General features: G+C 45.3%; 1 protein-coding gene across 4 annotated transcripts in view; it reads right to left on the bottom strand.

Moving 5' to 3' along the window:
* adgrd1 (adhesion G protein-coupled receptor D1) overlaps window positions 1-15,705 on the bottom strand; it is a 259,133-nt gene that overhangs the window by 236,792 nt on the left and 6,636 nt on the right. The gene's annotated exons all lie outside the window — the stretch shown is intronic.

The raw sequence follows: 15,705 nt of genomic DNA, 5'->3' as shown, positions 1-15,705 counted from the left end.
CATACACAGCATGTACACACATTTAATGTACACACACAGCATGTACACACAGTTAGCTCACACACACAGCATGGACACACAGTTAGCTCACACACACAGCATGTACACACATTTAATGTACACACACAGCATGTACACACAGTTAAAGTACACACGGTTAATGTACACACACAGCATGTACACACAGTTAGCTCACACACAGCATGTACACACAATTAGCATATACGCAAAGCCTCCCCAGCCAGCCGCAGCAATTAGCAGAAAGCTTTGCAAAGGTTCATTTCAGGAAAAACCATTGAACTTTTGTAAAATTAACATGAGCCACTCTCCCCTTCCCACACCCCCACCACCACCATGAGGGGTAGGGGGTTGCACAGTCATAATGTCGCCAGGCTAGTGACCCTGAACCCTAGGCACGTGCTCTGGGGACATGGGTTTGAAACACACATTGGCAGGTAATGTCAGTGAAAGAGCACAGACAGAAACTTGATTGAATATCATGACTGGTCTGATGAGTTTCTCAACTCTCACAGAGTAGAGCAGTGAATCATTCACATGCTAAGTTCTTTTAATTAATTCTGGGCCAGCATATATTGCCCATCCCTAATTGCCCAGAGAGCAGTTAAGTCAACCCCATTGCTGTTGGTCTGGAGTCACATGAAAACCAGACTGGGTAAGGATGCTGATGAAGGATCTAGGCCCGAAACATCAGCTTTTGTGCTCCTGAGATGCTGCTTGGCCTGCTGTGTTCATCCAGCTCCACACTTTGTTATCTGGGTAAGGATGGCAGATTTCCCTCCCTGAAGGACATTAGTGACGCACATGGGTTCTTACAACAAGTAGCAGTGTTTATATGATCACACTCAGGTTAAGGTTTAATTCCAGATTTTAATTGAATTCAAATTTCACGATTTTCCATGGTAGCATTCAAACCTATGTCCCAGAACATTAATCTGCAGTTCTGGATTACTAGCCCAGAGGCATGGCCACTACACCAGTGCCTCCCAACAAACATTAACAATCTGATTGGTCAAGACATCAGCTGTCCTTCTCTGGCACAGTCATCTCTACCAGAGCCAGTAGGAAGGCACAGTCCTTCTCAGGAGAAGGATTTAAATGTTCCCACATCACATCTCCCAGGAAAGCTCTCACACCCATCAGGTATGAGAATCCAGGAAGATTTCAACTCAGATTTCTAGCCCTGAGCTCCATTCTCTAACCTCAGGGACTTTGCAGAATAGGAGTTGAATCAGAGGCCAGTGGTTTAATTCTAACGCAGACATGAGAAATACACAAAACAATTTGCGTTATCTGAGACACTGTGTTGCCTGAAAGGACAGAGGAAGCAAGCTCATCAACAACTTTCAAGAAGGACCTGGATAAATATTGAAAAGGAGAATTTTACAGGATGGTTGGAAAAAGGCAGTGGTGTACGACAAACAAAATGGTTCCTTAAAAGAGCCAGCACAGCACAACGGGCCAAATGGCACCTTTCCATACTGTAAGATTTAATGTTGGATGCTAGATTCAGTTGAGGAATGAGTCAATCTACAGTCTGTGATCATAAATTCCCAATCGGAGAGTTCACATCACTCAACAGCAGTATCCCAGCGCAGGAATAACAACTTGGGATGTTTCTTTAAACTTTAAGCCCTAACTGCATCAAAAAAAGCAAAATTAATATTTGATATTTGAACCAGAGAATAATCTTCAACAACATTTCTCAAGGATTTTGTTGGGTGCAGTGAGGATTTTTCCATCTGGAATGATTTAAACAATCCTGTGAATGCCGAACCCAGGATAAGATCTATCAGATCCTGCTCTTTACACTGTGGGTGAGATCATCGTTTACATTACCTCACTCATGACTTTATAAATCTTTGCATCACTTTGTCCCACTGGGACAATCTTTACAATGAGTTGTACCAATTCACCGTCATCTTTGAATGACGCTCACAATGATTAATTTGCTGTAATTGTTTGAGAAATGGTTTTACACTTTTAACAAAAGCATGAAGATGGAAGCTGGACCGTGCAGAGATTTTTCAGCTGATGTTGAACTGAAGGGTCCAGTCCGGTGTGGGGGCTGACCACTCGGACTCGGGGAACAGGACAATGATCGCAGAACACTCTAACCAGAGACAATCCTCTCTTGGAATTGGTAGTGGGCCTGATTTAAACCGGGCTGGAAGAAGACCCCTCCCAAACCCCAATGCCACACACTATCCATGACAGCAGACAGTTTTCACCAGCCACATCAATTTATCTTTGATGAGATCATCAGATGGGAAAACCTCACACATTATGACTGACCCTGCCTCCTGCTGGTCAAGGCCTGGGGTAGGTTCAAACTCCTTGTGTTTGGTTCACTGTCCCTTTGGGCAATGAGCCACTGTCTGAGATCTATGTACTCCTTGTATCCTGCTCACCTCAGCGTTCCTGAATTCCGTTCCTCCGTCATTGGCAGCAGAACGTTCAGCTGCAGAGGCTCCACGCTGTGGAATTCCCTGTCTCCCTCATCTCTTCTGAGATTTCTTTGCAGTGAAGGTGGAAGGGGGACTGTGTTCTGCACAGAGTGTACTGTGCGTGCAGACCATCTTGCTCTGAGCCTGTCATTTGGCCAACAACCCCCTCCCCCCAGCTTTGGGATTATTTAGAGTGCTGCTTCAGAAGTAGCCTCAACCCCACATGATCCCAAAAGTCTCATCTCCCCATTCCCACCCCACTTCCTGGATTCAGTATCGGATCACTAACAGGAAAGCCAATATCCTGCTCTACATTTCCTCTAATGGTCAAAGATGCAACAGATGCCACAAATCCCTGGATAATACAGGAGACACACAAAGCCCAATTCGGAACTAGCTTCAGGACCTCATCTACAAGGAAATCCCATCTCATATTTGGGATGCTCTATCCCAAACAGCTGCCAATATTGATAATTGAATATCTGAACATAAATTAGGAGACAAAGTAGACCATTCGGCCCTTTAATCATTCTATAAGATCGTGGTTTGCATTTCAAATTCCACATTCCCATCGATCCCTTGATAACCTTTGATCTGAGCCCAACACAAATTTATTTAACCCTCCTTAAAAATATTCAACGACACTGCCCCTATCTCTCCTGAATTAGAGAGCTCCAAAGTCTCACAACCTTTGGAGAGAAAAGAATTCCCCATATCCCTGTCCTAAAAGGGGACCCCTAATTTTAAACCAGTGCCCCCCCCACTCCCTTTCTGGACTGGCCATCAAGAGGAAACATCCTGTCCACATTGACCATGTCCAGACCATTCAGAATCTTATTTACTTCAATTCAGTCTCCCCTCACTCTTCTAAATCCCAGTGAGAACAAGCACAGTCTGTCCAACCCTTCCTCATTAAACAAGCCACTCATTCCAGCCATCAATCTGGTAAACTTCCTCTGGATCATCTCCAATGTATTTATTTCCTTCTTTAAACATAAAGACAGTATTTGAGATTGTGGTCTCACCAATATCCTGTATAACTGAAGCATAACATCCTTCCTCTTATGTTTATTTCCTTTTATTGTTCTATGTTATAAAGTCGGTGGAGTAGTGGACTGTGTGGAAGAATGTTGCAGGTTGCAGGGAGACTTAGATCAACTGCAGAATTGGGCCAAAAGGTGGCAAATGGAGTTTAACACGGATAAATGTGAGGTGATTTGCTTTGGGAGGAATAATAGAAAGGCAGAATACTGGGTGAATGGAAAGATTCTTGGTAGTGTGGATGTGCAGAGGGATCTTGGTGTCCATGTACATAGATCCCTGAAAGTTGCCACCCAGGTTGATAGTGTTGTTAAGAAGGCTTACAGTGTGTTAGGTTTTATTGGTAGAGGGATTGAGTTCCGGAGCCGTGATATCATGCTGCAACTGTACAAAACGCTAGTGTGGCCTCATTTGGAATATTGCGTGCAGCTCTGGTCGCCCCATTACAGGAAGAATGTGGAAGCATTGGAAAAGGTGCAGAGGAGGTTTATCAGGATGTTGCCTAGTCTGGAGCGCAGGACCTATGAAGAAAGGCTGAGAGGCTTGGGTCTGTTCTCATTGGAGAGAAGGAGGCTAAGTGGGGATTTAATAGAGACATACAAGATGATCAGAGGATTAGATAGGGTGGACAGTGAGAGTCTTTTTCCGAGGATGATGACTTCAGCTTGTACAAGGGGGCATAGCTACAAATTGAGGGGTGATAGATTTAAGACAGATGTCAGAGGGAGGTTCTTTATTCAAAGAGTGGTAAGGGCGTGGAATGCCCTGCCTGTCAATGTAGTTAACTCAGCCACATTAGGGGCATTTAAACAGTCCTTGGATAAGCATATGGATGATGATGGGATAGTATAGGGGGAGGGGTTTAGATTAGTTCACAGGTCGGTGCAACATCGAGGGCCCAAGGGCCTGTTCTGCGCTGTACTGTTCTATGTTCTATGTTCTACGTTATAATAACTGAGAGAATCCCATTATCCTATTGGACTACTTGCTGTATCTGCTTGCAAACATCTTGTGACTCATATGGTAGAACACCCAGATCCCTCTGCATCTTGCAGTCCTGCAGACTCTGTTTAAGTAAGATTCTGCTTTGTCATTCTTCCCACCAAAGTGAATGACTTCACATGTTCCTTCATTATACTCCATTTGCCAGAATTTTGCCCACTCGCCCCAGCCCCTAACTATGACTGTCTGCAACCTCTTTGTATCTTCTTCACACCTTACTTTCCAGGCCTTCTTGGTGTCATCCACCAATTTAGTCAGCACACACTCACTCCCCTTGTCAGAGTCGTTGACATAAATTGTAAAATGTTGAGTCCCCAACATAGGACTGGAGACCAATTGAGGAATACGGGGCATCGCAAGTAAGTGGAAGCAGTGGAGAGGATCAGCCAAGTCTGTAATAACCATCTCAGATTTTCCCTGTTATTCCTGGTTTAGATACTATTGAATTTCTTCCCTCAAATGTTATGAGTTGGAATATAAATATTAATGAGTTAATATTTAAAACCAACCAATCCAAAACACGCTGTGAGAACAAAGAGCTTTGTAATGATCCAATCATGAACACATCATGTTGGCATAAACAATAAATGTTTTTCTAAACAATTCCAGATTTTAAAACGGACATATATCTGCACCCAGAAAATCCAATTAAGCAATTCCTTTGTTTTGAAGATTGTTGTCAAGTTGATGTATTAATATCTTTCTACTGGCACTTACAACAAACTAAGTGCTCAGAGCAAAATATGAAAATTGTTACAAGCTGTTGGTTTGTCTTATTTTTTTTTTGCAACCACAAGCTGAATATTTGCTGCAAATATGCTTCCTCTCAATATTTGTCCAGAGATTCTGGACTGGTCCATATTGCTTAATTCAAAAGTTATTGCTGAAGGGTAAAATTAAACTGTTTGGCTTATATTCAATGTAAGCATTTTCAATCTGTTGAAATGCTCTTTCAGCAAAGGCACAGATGGGCAGGATTGCCTATTCCTAATGAGTCCCGGAGCTTGGCAGTATTCGGCACAAAGTTGGATTTTCTTCTGGAAGCGGTAAGCATGAATGCCTTTTATTGCCAATCACCAGTTGGTAATAGGTATGGAAATTAGTCTGTGGCTCAGAGAGGAATTATCTGCAAGGTCATCATATTTGTAAACCTCATTTGCATAGAGAGAAAAACAAACAGACAGTACCATGATTAAAAAGATGGAGAAAGTCTCACTAAAATGCGTGAAACAGGGTAGAACAACAACAATTTCCATTAAAATAACGCCTTTAATAGAGTGAAATGTCCCAACATGTTCACAGGAGCAACGACCTAACACAGATCAGATGCTGAGCCGTAGGTGATATTTGGACATTGAGCATAGGTTGAGTCAACTGGAAGGTTTCAGAGCACTTCATAAAAGAAAATACAGGCAAAGTGGTCTGGGAAGAAAATTTCAGCGCTTTCACAAAACCTGACCAATACGACTCACATCAACAGGCACTGCCATGTGGCACCCACTGCCTTTCCCTTTGGGACATGAGAACTTCAACAGGGATGAGAACCATCTGAGTTGTCTGTTGTTGGTTCAACTGGTTTAAGATACACTCTCCCTTGACTGGCTGCCTTGCTGGGTGGTCGGCTCAAAGTCCCTGCTCTGTGCAAAAACTCAAAACTCCCCTCCAGAGAATGAAAAACATCATTACAAACAAACAGTCACATCACTGACAGTTAGCGAGTCAATCAGCAAGTACAATGCAATAAAGTTACTATCCCAGTTAGTTCAAGGTCAGGGTTAAAGGTCAGTTACAAAACTATCATGCAGGCCTGAACACCAATCCCCAGGGAGGGGTGGGTGATGTTGGAGGCAATTCAGCTCACGTTCACTGAAGTCACAATTGAGACAAAGAGCTAAATGAGCAGAACAGCTTTCAGTCCCTTGAGACTGGGACATTATGTACTGATCACACTGAAATTTAAAAATTGTCAAAATTCCACAGGGTACTGAACCATTGCTCTTCCACTTGGGGTAGCAGTGATGGTGGTGAAGGCACTAAATATACTCTGGGTGGGGGATTTCAATGTCCATCACCACGAGCGGCTCAGCAGCAGTACTACTGATCGAGCTGGTCGGGTCCTAAAGGACAGAGCTGCGAGACTGGGTCTGCGGCAGGTGGTGAGGGAACCAACAGGAGGGAATAAACATACCTGACCTCATCCTTACCAATCTGCCAGCTGCAGATGTATCTCTCCGTGTCAGTATCGGTGAGAGTGACCATCGCTCAGTCCTTGTGCCTTCACATTGAGAATAACCTCCATCATGTTGTGTGACACTATCACCGTGCTAAACGGGACAGGCTTCACACAGATCTAGCAACTCAAGGCTGGGCATCCATGAGGCGCTGTGGGCCATCAACAGCAGCAGAATTGTACTCCAGTACAATCTGTAACCTCATGGCCCAGCACATCCCTCACTCACCCATCACCATCAAGCCAGGGGATCAACCCTGGTTCAATGGAGAGTGCAGGAGGGCATGCCAGGAGCAGCACCAAGCTATACCTGAAGATGAGGTGCCCACCTGGTGAAGCCACCAAACAGGACTACCTTACGTACTAAACAGCGAAAGCAGAAAGTGATAGACTAAGCGAAGTGATCCGACAATCAATGCATAAACTCCTCAGATACTGAATCAGTCCACGTTCAAATGCAACAAGGCCTGGACAATATTCAGGTTTCAGGCTAATTGTGAAACTAACATTCATACCACACAGGTACCATACGGTGAATGAATTAAACAAGAAGTTTATAAAATAAAGAGGGTATAGATACAGTTAACGGTGGGAGTTTTTTCCCTACGGTGGGGGATTTCAAGTCTGGGGGCACAATTTTAAGGTGAGAGGAGAGAGATTTAAAAAAGACATGGGGGCAATGTTCTTACAGAGAGGATGGCTCATGTTTGGAATGAATTTCCAGGGGAGGAGGTGAATGTGTGTACAATTGCAACATTTAAAGACACAATTGGTTAAGTACATGAATAGGAAGGATTTGGAGGGGTATGGGCCAGCAGTAGGCAGGGGGGACTAGTTTAGTTTGAGATTATGCTCGGCATGGACTGGTTGGACTGAAGGGTCTATTTCTATGCTGTGACTGTAAGACAGAATCTAACAATCACCCTTTGACGCTTAATGGCGCTACCAACACTGAATTCCCCACTATCAACATCCTGCGGTTATCATCAACCAGAAACTCAAATCGACTCATCATATAAACACAGCGGCTACAAGAGCAGGTCAGAAGCTGGGAATCCTGCAGCACGTAACTCTCCTCCTGATTCCTGAAACTCTGTCCAACATCTACAAGGCACAAGTCAGGAATGGGATGGAATACTCCCCACTTGCCTGGATGAGTGCAGCCCCAACAACACTCAAGAAGCTCAACACTACCCAGGATAAGGCAGCCCCCGCTTGATTGGCACCACATCCACCAACATCCGACTCCCCCCACCACCGACGCTCAGTCGCAGCAGTGTGTACCATCTACAAGATGCTCTGCAGATATTCACCAAAGATCCTCAGGCAGCACCTTCTAAACCCACGACCAGTTTCATCTAGAAGGGCAAGGGGCAGCAGATACATGGGAACACCACCCCCTGCAAGCTCCCCTCCGAGCCACTCACCATCCTGACTTGGAAATATATCACTGTTCCTTCAGCGTCACTGGATCAAAATCCTGGAATTCCCTCCCTACAGACATTGTGGGCCAACCCCCAGCACATGGACCGCAGCGGTTCAAGAAGGCAGCTCACACCCATCTTCCCAAGGGGCAACTAGGGACGGGCAATACCAGTTAGCAATGCCAACGTCCCAAGAATGAATAAAAAAAGAGTAACTGTTCACTCTAATTAGAATCGAGAAGGAGTTGCATTACTTTGAAATAGGTCACAAAACTCTGGAATTCTCATCTGCAACATTCTGCGAGTGTAAGATATTCAGTATTTCGGAGTAAAGGTGTTTAAAGTAGGTTGGTACGTCGCTGGATAATGTGCTGATGAAATGACATCATACTCAGCATCAAAGGGAGGGGAACAGTCTACATTCTGGGACAGGCCCATGTGATGTTCGAGTCTGTACTGTTGCAGGGCTGGTTTCACTCATCTGGCATTCCCCAAATTCAAAAGGGATTGCATTCCTGAGACACAACTAACAGTGTTTCCGTGCACTGTAGCTCCTTCAAGCTCAGCTCTGGACCAGCCCTGCCAGCTCTCAGTTAGCTGTCAGATTCTGCTCTGGTGCTGGGGCATAAAGAAACACTAAATAAGCACTGCGATAATCTGTATTTAAATAGCAACTTGAACATGACCGAATTTCCTTGGGCACCTCATAGGAGGCTATTCAAAGAATTTTTTTTCACTGACTCACTGAGGAGACAAGGCCAAAAACTAGAGTAAAGGAGGTAGGAGTGTTATTAAGGAAGAAAGTGTAGAGGATTGGTTGAGACTGCCAGATAGTTTAATTCTTGGACCTATGCAGAGGTGACACTAGTTTATTTAAGTGTGAAACAAAGTTTTACTCAGTGTTTTGAAATTTTTACTTCACATTTCAGTCTAGTTTCCAGCTCTTTCTACCATTTGATCACTTTTCTGTGAATCCACACCCAGGCTTCACTAATCAAGCATGGTGAGCATCAATAGCAAACAGGCTCTCACAGGATTCAGGGACCACAGAAGAGAAGTTGAGGGAGGGGATTCCAGAGTTTAAGGTGCAGGTAGCAGGAGGAACGGCTGCCAGTGACGGAGCAGTGGAAATTGGGAAAGAGCACAAGGATGGAATCGGACGAGCAGGGATAATAAGAGAATTTGGGGCTAAAGGGCTTTGCAGACCAAGTGAAGTATCAGAACATGGGACTCATTTACAAACGAGAATGAAAATTTTAATGTAAGTCATTGCTGGATCAATGCCATCAAACAAACCGGAACCTCAGAGTGGATTGAAGTGAAATGAACTTGCTGCCAGGATCTCAGGAACATTATACAAACCTGTGAGGGCACGTGCACCTGAATTGTCAATCACATCATCACACAGACCTAGGTATGAAATATAATTAAAGTGCCCCATGTGTCCTTTTCTCACATAACACAAAAATTCTTTTAAACTCAACAAAACCAGAAACACAAAAGGCTTTTTCACTGTCAGTCAAGCTTCACGGCAATCCCATTCGACAATGTGGTCACCAGGCTCTCCTTTCTACAGCTGCTCTGCATTAGTGCAGTGTGATCGAGTGCTGACTCTGCTCCTATTTATCTCAGACATTACGTGGAAGCTTTCTTAAAATTCTCTGCTGGATTTTGTTTGAACTCCCAGGAGATTTCTGCCAATTTCTTTTCTCACCTTTCCACAAGTCAGGAGTGTGATGGAATACTCCCCACTTGCCTGGATGGGGGCAGCCTCAACAACACTCAAGAAGCTCGACACCATCCAGGACAAAGCAGCCGCTTGATTGGCACCGCATCCACAAACACCCGCTCCCTCCCCCACCGATGCTCAGTCGCAGCAGTGTGTACCATCTACAGGATGCCCTGCAGAAACTCACCAAAGACCCTTCATCTTTATCTCCCAGACCCATAAGCTTCAGCATCTCAATAACATTGGAGTAACTACTCAAGTACGTTCAAATCATAAGTTTTCTAATTTGTTCTATGAACAGAGAATGCTGGAGACTCTTAGCAGGTCTGGTAGCAACTGTGGCGAGAGAAACAGTGTTAATGTTTGAGTCCAGTGACTCTCCCTCAGAGCAAAAGGTGGCTGGAATAGTCATCATTTTATGATGTACAGAAAGGCGAGTGTGGGGTAAGGGAGTGATAGGAACAAATGATAAGGATCTCCCAGAGCGACAAACAAAAGTAGTGCTAATGATGTTAGGGAAGTGATATAGAAGAAGGATACATGTTAATGGCAAAAGAAGTCAACTGTACTGCAAGCGAATCAATGCAAACAAGAGACTGGGGATGTAAGGTGAGGGGAGTAATCAGAGCAAGGACAGTACTCCTGATCTGAATCTGTTCAACTCAATGTTGAGCTTTGAATGTTGACAGGGAAGGGGAAGGGAAGATGTGTTTGGTGGTGGCATCCTGCTGGAGATAGGGGAAATGGTGGAGGAGGATCCTTTCAGTGTGCAAGGAGGAGTGGAGAGCAAGGGGAACCCTGAAATTTTTCTAGGCGGGAGGCAAAGGGGTGAGGACAGAGGTGTGAGAGATGGGTCAGACACGGCTGAGGGCCCTGTGGAGAGAGAGTGTCTTTGGTTGAGGATAGAGGAGAATATGTCAGCGAGCCCTTGGTAAAAGATACCATCATCAGAGCAGGTTGGAACAAGCTGGAGAAACTGGGAGAATGAATGGAGTCCTTACAGGGAGCAGGGTGTGAGGATGTGTGGTCAGGCTGACTGTGGGAGTCAGTGGGTTGGTGATGGATATCGGTGAACAACCTTTCCTCAGATATGGAGACAGAAAAGTCATGGAAGGGACGGGAAGGGAAGAGTCAGAGGTAGACCAGGTAAAAATGAGAGGAGAGTAGAAATTGGAAGTAAAAGTGATGAATGTTTACAACCCAGAGCAGGAAGCAGCATTGATGATGCCATTGATGTACCAGGGAAAGAGTTGTGGGTCAGTACTGTAATAAGCACTAAAGACCCTGAACTACCCGTTGCCTGCCACTTCAATGCACCGCCTTGCTCCCTGACCAACATCTCTGTCTCTGGCTTGCTACGGTGTTCCATTGAAGCCCAGTGCAAGCTGGAGGAACAACACCTCATTGTCTGCTTGGGGACCCTACAGCCCTCCAGACTCACTATTGAGTTCAATAATTTTAGGGCCTAAACTCCCCCATGTCCCAGCCCCCACCCCACACACCAGACCTTGTTGCCACATAGTCTGCCCCTACACACGCCCTGTTGTTAGTCACTAACAGCCCCCATTAACAACTGCTCACCCTCCCAGCCTGATCGTTAGCAACTCCTTTGTCTGTCCAACTGTCTCTCTCTCTCTCTCTTTGGGCTCTGTCTTATCATTTACTCCCTACCCCACACACCTCCCCATTTTCTGCATATTAACTGACATTTTCCCAGCCACCATCAGTTCTGAGGAAGGGTCATCCGACCCGAAACATTACCTCTGTTTTCTCCTCCATCCTTAGCAGGGAGACCCGAATTGCACACAGTATTCCAAAAGTGGCCTAACTAATGCAACAACATAACAAAGTGTGGAGCTGGATGAACACAGCAGGCCAAGCAGCATCTCAGGAGCACTCTGTTCATCCAGCTTCACACTTTGTTATCTTGGATTCTCCAGCATCTGCAGTTCCCATTATCTCTGATGCAACAACACGACCTCCCAACTCCTATACTCAATGCACTGACCAATAAAGGCAAGCATACCAAATGCCTTCTTCACCACCCTGTCTACCTGGGACTCTCTTTCCAAGGAACTATAAACCTGCACTCCAAGGTCTCTTTGTTCGGCAGCACTCCCCAGGACCTTATCATTGAGTGTATAATCTACACATCCCTGAACACTACAGGCAATTTAGCACAGCCAATCCACTTCGTCAGCACTGCTTTGCCCTGCCCTATTTGCCTTATCAAAATGCAGCAACTCATATTTATCTATATTAAAATTTTTCCTTCACAGATGCTGCCAGACCTGTTGAGCTTTTCCAGCAACTTCTGTTTTTGTATCTAAATTAAACTCCATCTGCCACTCCTCTGCCCTGTGTGATTCCAGGTCCTTGTCACCCTTGAAGGATCAAATAGAAACTTCCAGTAGGAGGACAATACTACAGGTGTTGGAATCTGGACTGGGGATCATAGCAGGTCAGGCAGCATCTATGGAGAGAAAGCAAGTTAGGGTTTTGAGACTAGATGACTCTCCTTCTGAGCTGATGTAAAGAGTGGAGAGGACACGCTTTATGTTATAGTTGGGGGGTGAAGTGCTGCAGGATAAAGGTTGTTGATAGTTTAAATTAAGTGGTAGAATAATGGTGCGTCTAACTGCCAGACTGGAAAGAACTGGCAGCCCCCCGAGGGCGGGGGGGAAGGGGAAGAGGGGACATGGTGACAGAGAAGGTAACAAGTAAAGCTAAAAGAAATGGAAAGAATGGGAGATAACAAGGAGCTGGACGAACGCAGGAGGCCGAGCAGCATCAGAGGAGCAGGAAAGCTGGCGTTTCGGGCCTAGACCCTTCTTCAGATCCTAAACATCAGCTTTCCTGCTCCTCTGATGCTGCTTGGCCTGCTGTGTTTGTCCAGCTCCACACTGTGTTACCTCAGATTGGTCTGCATCTGCAGTTCCTACTATCTCTGGAAGGAATGGGAGTTGGTTCACAATTTGGTCCTGGCTCTGAGTCTTCTGTCTGTCCCAGAAGGTGCCACTAGGTATGTGGGCAAGTGATCAGGGGAATGGGTCCAGTAGCAATTAACACCAGCCAGCAATTCCTCCTCAGCCTTTTTCTGCCTTTTGGCTAAACCAATCCAATAGTCGCCAGTCTGCTCTCTCATCTTCGACCAAAACTGTGTTGCCCCTCTCCAAGCTTGCACGCCTTGTTCACTTAGCATCCCCTCACTTACCAACCCACACCGAATCACAGAAGCATTACAGCACAGAAAGGAGCCATTTGGCCTATCGAGCCTGCGCAGGTTTTGTTCCCTCGTGCCAATCTCCTGCCTTTCCCCCATACCTCTGCACACTATTTCTACCCAAATAATCATTCAATTTCTCCTCACCCAACTGGCTCCTGGTCAATGTCTTCGTTTTGTAATTCCCATCCTTCCGTCTAAATGCTTCCCTTGCCTCTCCCCTCCATCTCTCTACAATTACCATCGGTGTCTGAAACATCATGTTCCACTAATGCCAGTCTCTAATACACTCCCAATGTTCATTACCTATTACTTCATTGGACACACACCTTGACTAATCCTGTCCCAAAGTTCTGGCATACATCCACCCTCTCTCTTGCTGTAGCTTTCACCTGGATGGGTTTGGGCTAAGAGTTACATGAGTGAAGGTGGGTCTCTGGTGAGCATCCACTGATCTGTGAGCACTGCTGCAGAACTGGCATCAATTTGTCTCTGAGGTTGTCTGGTTCTTGATTTAAGACCTGCTCCAATGTTTGGGCACAAAGGTCCAGCCTGGTACCCACCCCCACAGCGTCACACATACCAGCCTCCAGGCCTGACATTAAACCAAGGCTCTACTGGAATGCCCAGGAGATGTGAAAGTTGGAATGGACAAGCCACCCGCTCACTTGGCCAAGCCAATGCCACACAATACTTCATGCAGTCATTGCTACTGGTTGGATCTTGCTGTGCACAACTTGCCACATCTCCTAACAGTCACAAAATCTCAAACAAGCCTCGTTGGCTGCAAGGTATTTTTGGCATTTCAGATTGCGATGAAAGGGGCGATATAAAAATGGAAGTCTTTGTTTAACTGAGGCTTTGTGCAGTTTCCCACAGCATTTGGTCATCTCCTACTGACCACAGCTCAGTGAAGGACCTTGGAACCTGATCATACACTCAGGCCACTATATAAATGAAAGTTGTTGTTGGTGTGGCTGTTGTCGCTTTTCAGATACACACCAGACTTTCTTCAGTGTGTCCCTAATAGAAGGTCTTGCTGACAGAGTAAGTGGAAGTAAGTTTCCACATTTGGTATGTCAGTAACTAAGGGTCACAATTTCAGGATTATAGACAATAAACAATAGGCAATAGGTGCAGGAGTAGGCAATTCGGCCCTTCGAGCCAGCACCACCATTCATTATGTTCATGGCTGATCATCCACAATCAGTATCCTGTTCCTGCCTTATCCCCATAACCCTTGATTCCACTATCTTTAAGAGCTCTATCTATCTCTTGAAACTATCCAGAGGCTTGGCCTCCACTGCCTTCTGGGGCAGAGCATTCCATATATTCACCACTCTCTGGGTGAAGAAGTTTCTCCTCAACTCTGTTCTAAATGGCCTACCTCTTATTTTTAAACTGTGTCCTCTGGTTCTGGACTCCCCCATCAGCGGAAACATGCATCCTGCCTCCAGAGTGTCCAATCCCTTAATAAGTCAGTAAGGGAGCTAGAACTGAGATGAGGACAAACTTCTTTCCTCATAAAGTTGTGGACATTTGGAATGAGCTGCCTGGGAGAGTGATGGAAGGAGATTTCAAAGGAGCGCTGGATATTAAGTTGAACGTGATAAAGTTGAAGGCTATGGAGATAGGGCTGAACAGTGAAACTAGCTGGGTAGCTCTTTCAGGAGCCAGTACACCCACAATGGGTCAAATGGCCACGCTCAGTACTGTAAAATTCTCTGATTCTCTTAGTGGGTGTGGGTGGGGATACTGGGAGTCGATAAACTACAGAGACCTGTTGGGCCAACAGCACTAACTCAGCACAGCAAGTTCAGTCTAGTCCTTAGCCATTGACACAAAGCTGAGGATGAACCCCAAACAGACGTCTCAGATTGAAATTCTGCTGCAGCATGAGACTATTGGCATTTTACACTGGTACAGCAACGCATCAGGCAAAGGAGAGCACGGAGGTGCAAGGGATATCCCAGAAAACTGGACACAATCCCAAACATTGTGAGCAAATAAAGGCAGGAACAGGGAAGGATGCAGTGAGGAGATCGGCAGATAGACAGCTGAAAAGGGAGCGGTGAAAGACCAAAAACAGAATCAATCAAAAAATATTTGCATTGAACAAATATTCATTAAATCATCTTTTCAAATATTTTCTAATTCACCCAAACCCAATCAAATGCAAAATCATCTTCAGTCAGAAATGGCCTCTCATGTCAACTAGTAAAGAATTAATCATAACATGCAAAGTCAAGGAGAGAAGGGTATAGTCAGGTCATTGTGACTGGGCAGCTTATTATCAGAGCAACTCCATATCCCTGTATCAATCCCCAAACTAATCCCACTGCCCCCACTCCCTCCCCATATCCCTGTATCAATCCCCAAACTAATCCCACTGCCCACTCCCTCCCCATATGCCCGTATCAATCCCCAAACTAATCCCACTGTCCCCGCCTTCTCTCCATATCCCTGTATCAATCCCCAAACTAATCCCACTGCCCCCGCCTTCTCTCCATATCCCTGTATCAATCCCCAAACTAATCCCACTGTCCCCGCTTCTCTCCATATCCCTGTATCAATCCCCAAACTAATCCCAC

The sequence above is a fragment of the Stegostoma tigrinum genome, chromosome 26 (assembly GCF_030684315.1).
Source record: "Stegostoma tigrinum isolate sSteTig4 chromosome 26, sSteTig4.hap1, whole genome shotgun sequence".
NCBI lineage: Eukaryota > Metazoa > Chordata > Chondrichthyes > Orectolobiformes > Stegostomatidae > Stegostoma > Stegostoma tigrinum.
The sequence above is the reverse complement of the archived record's forward strand: the minus strand, read 5'-3'. Positions and strand labels throughout refer to the sequence as shown.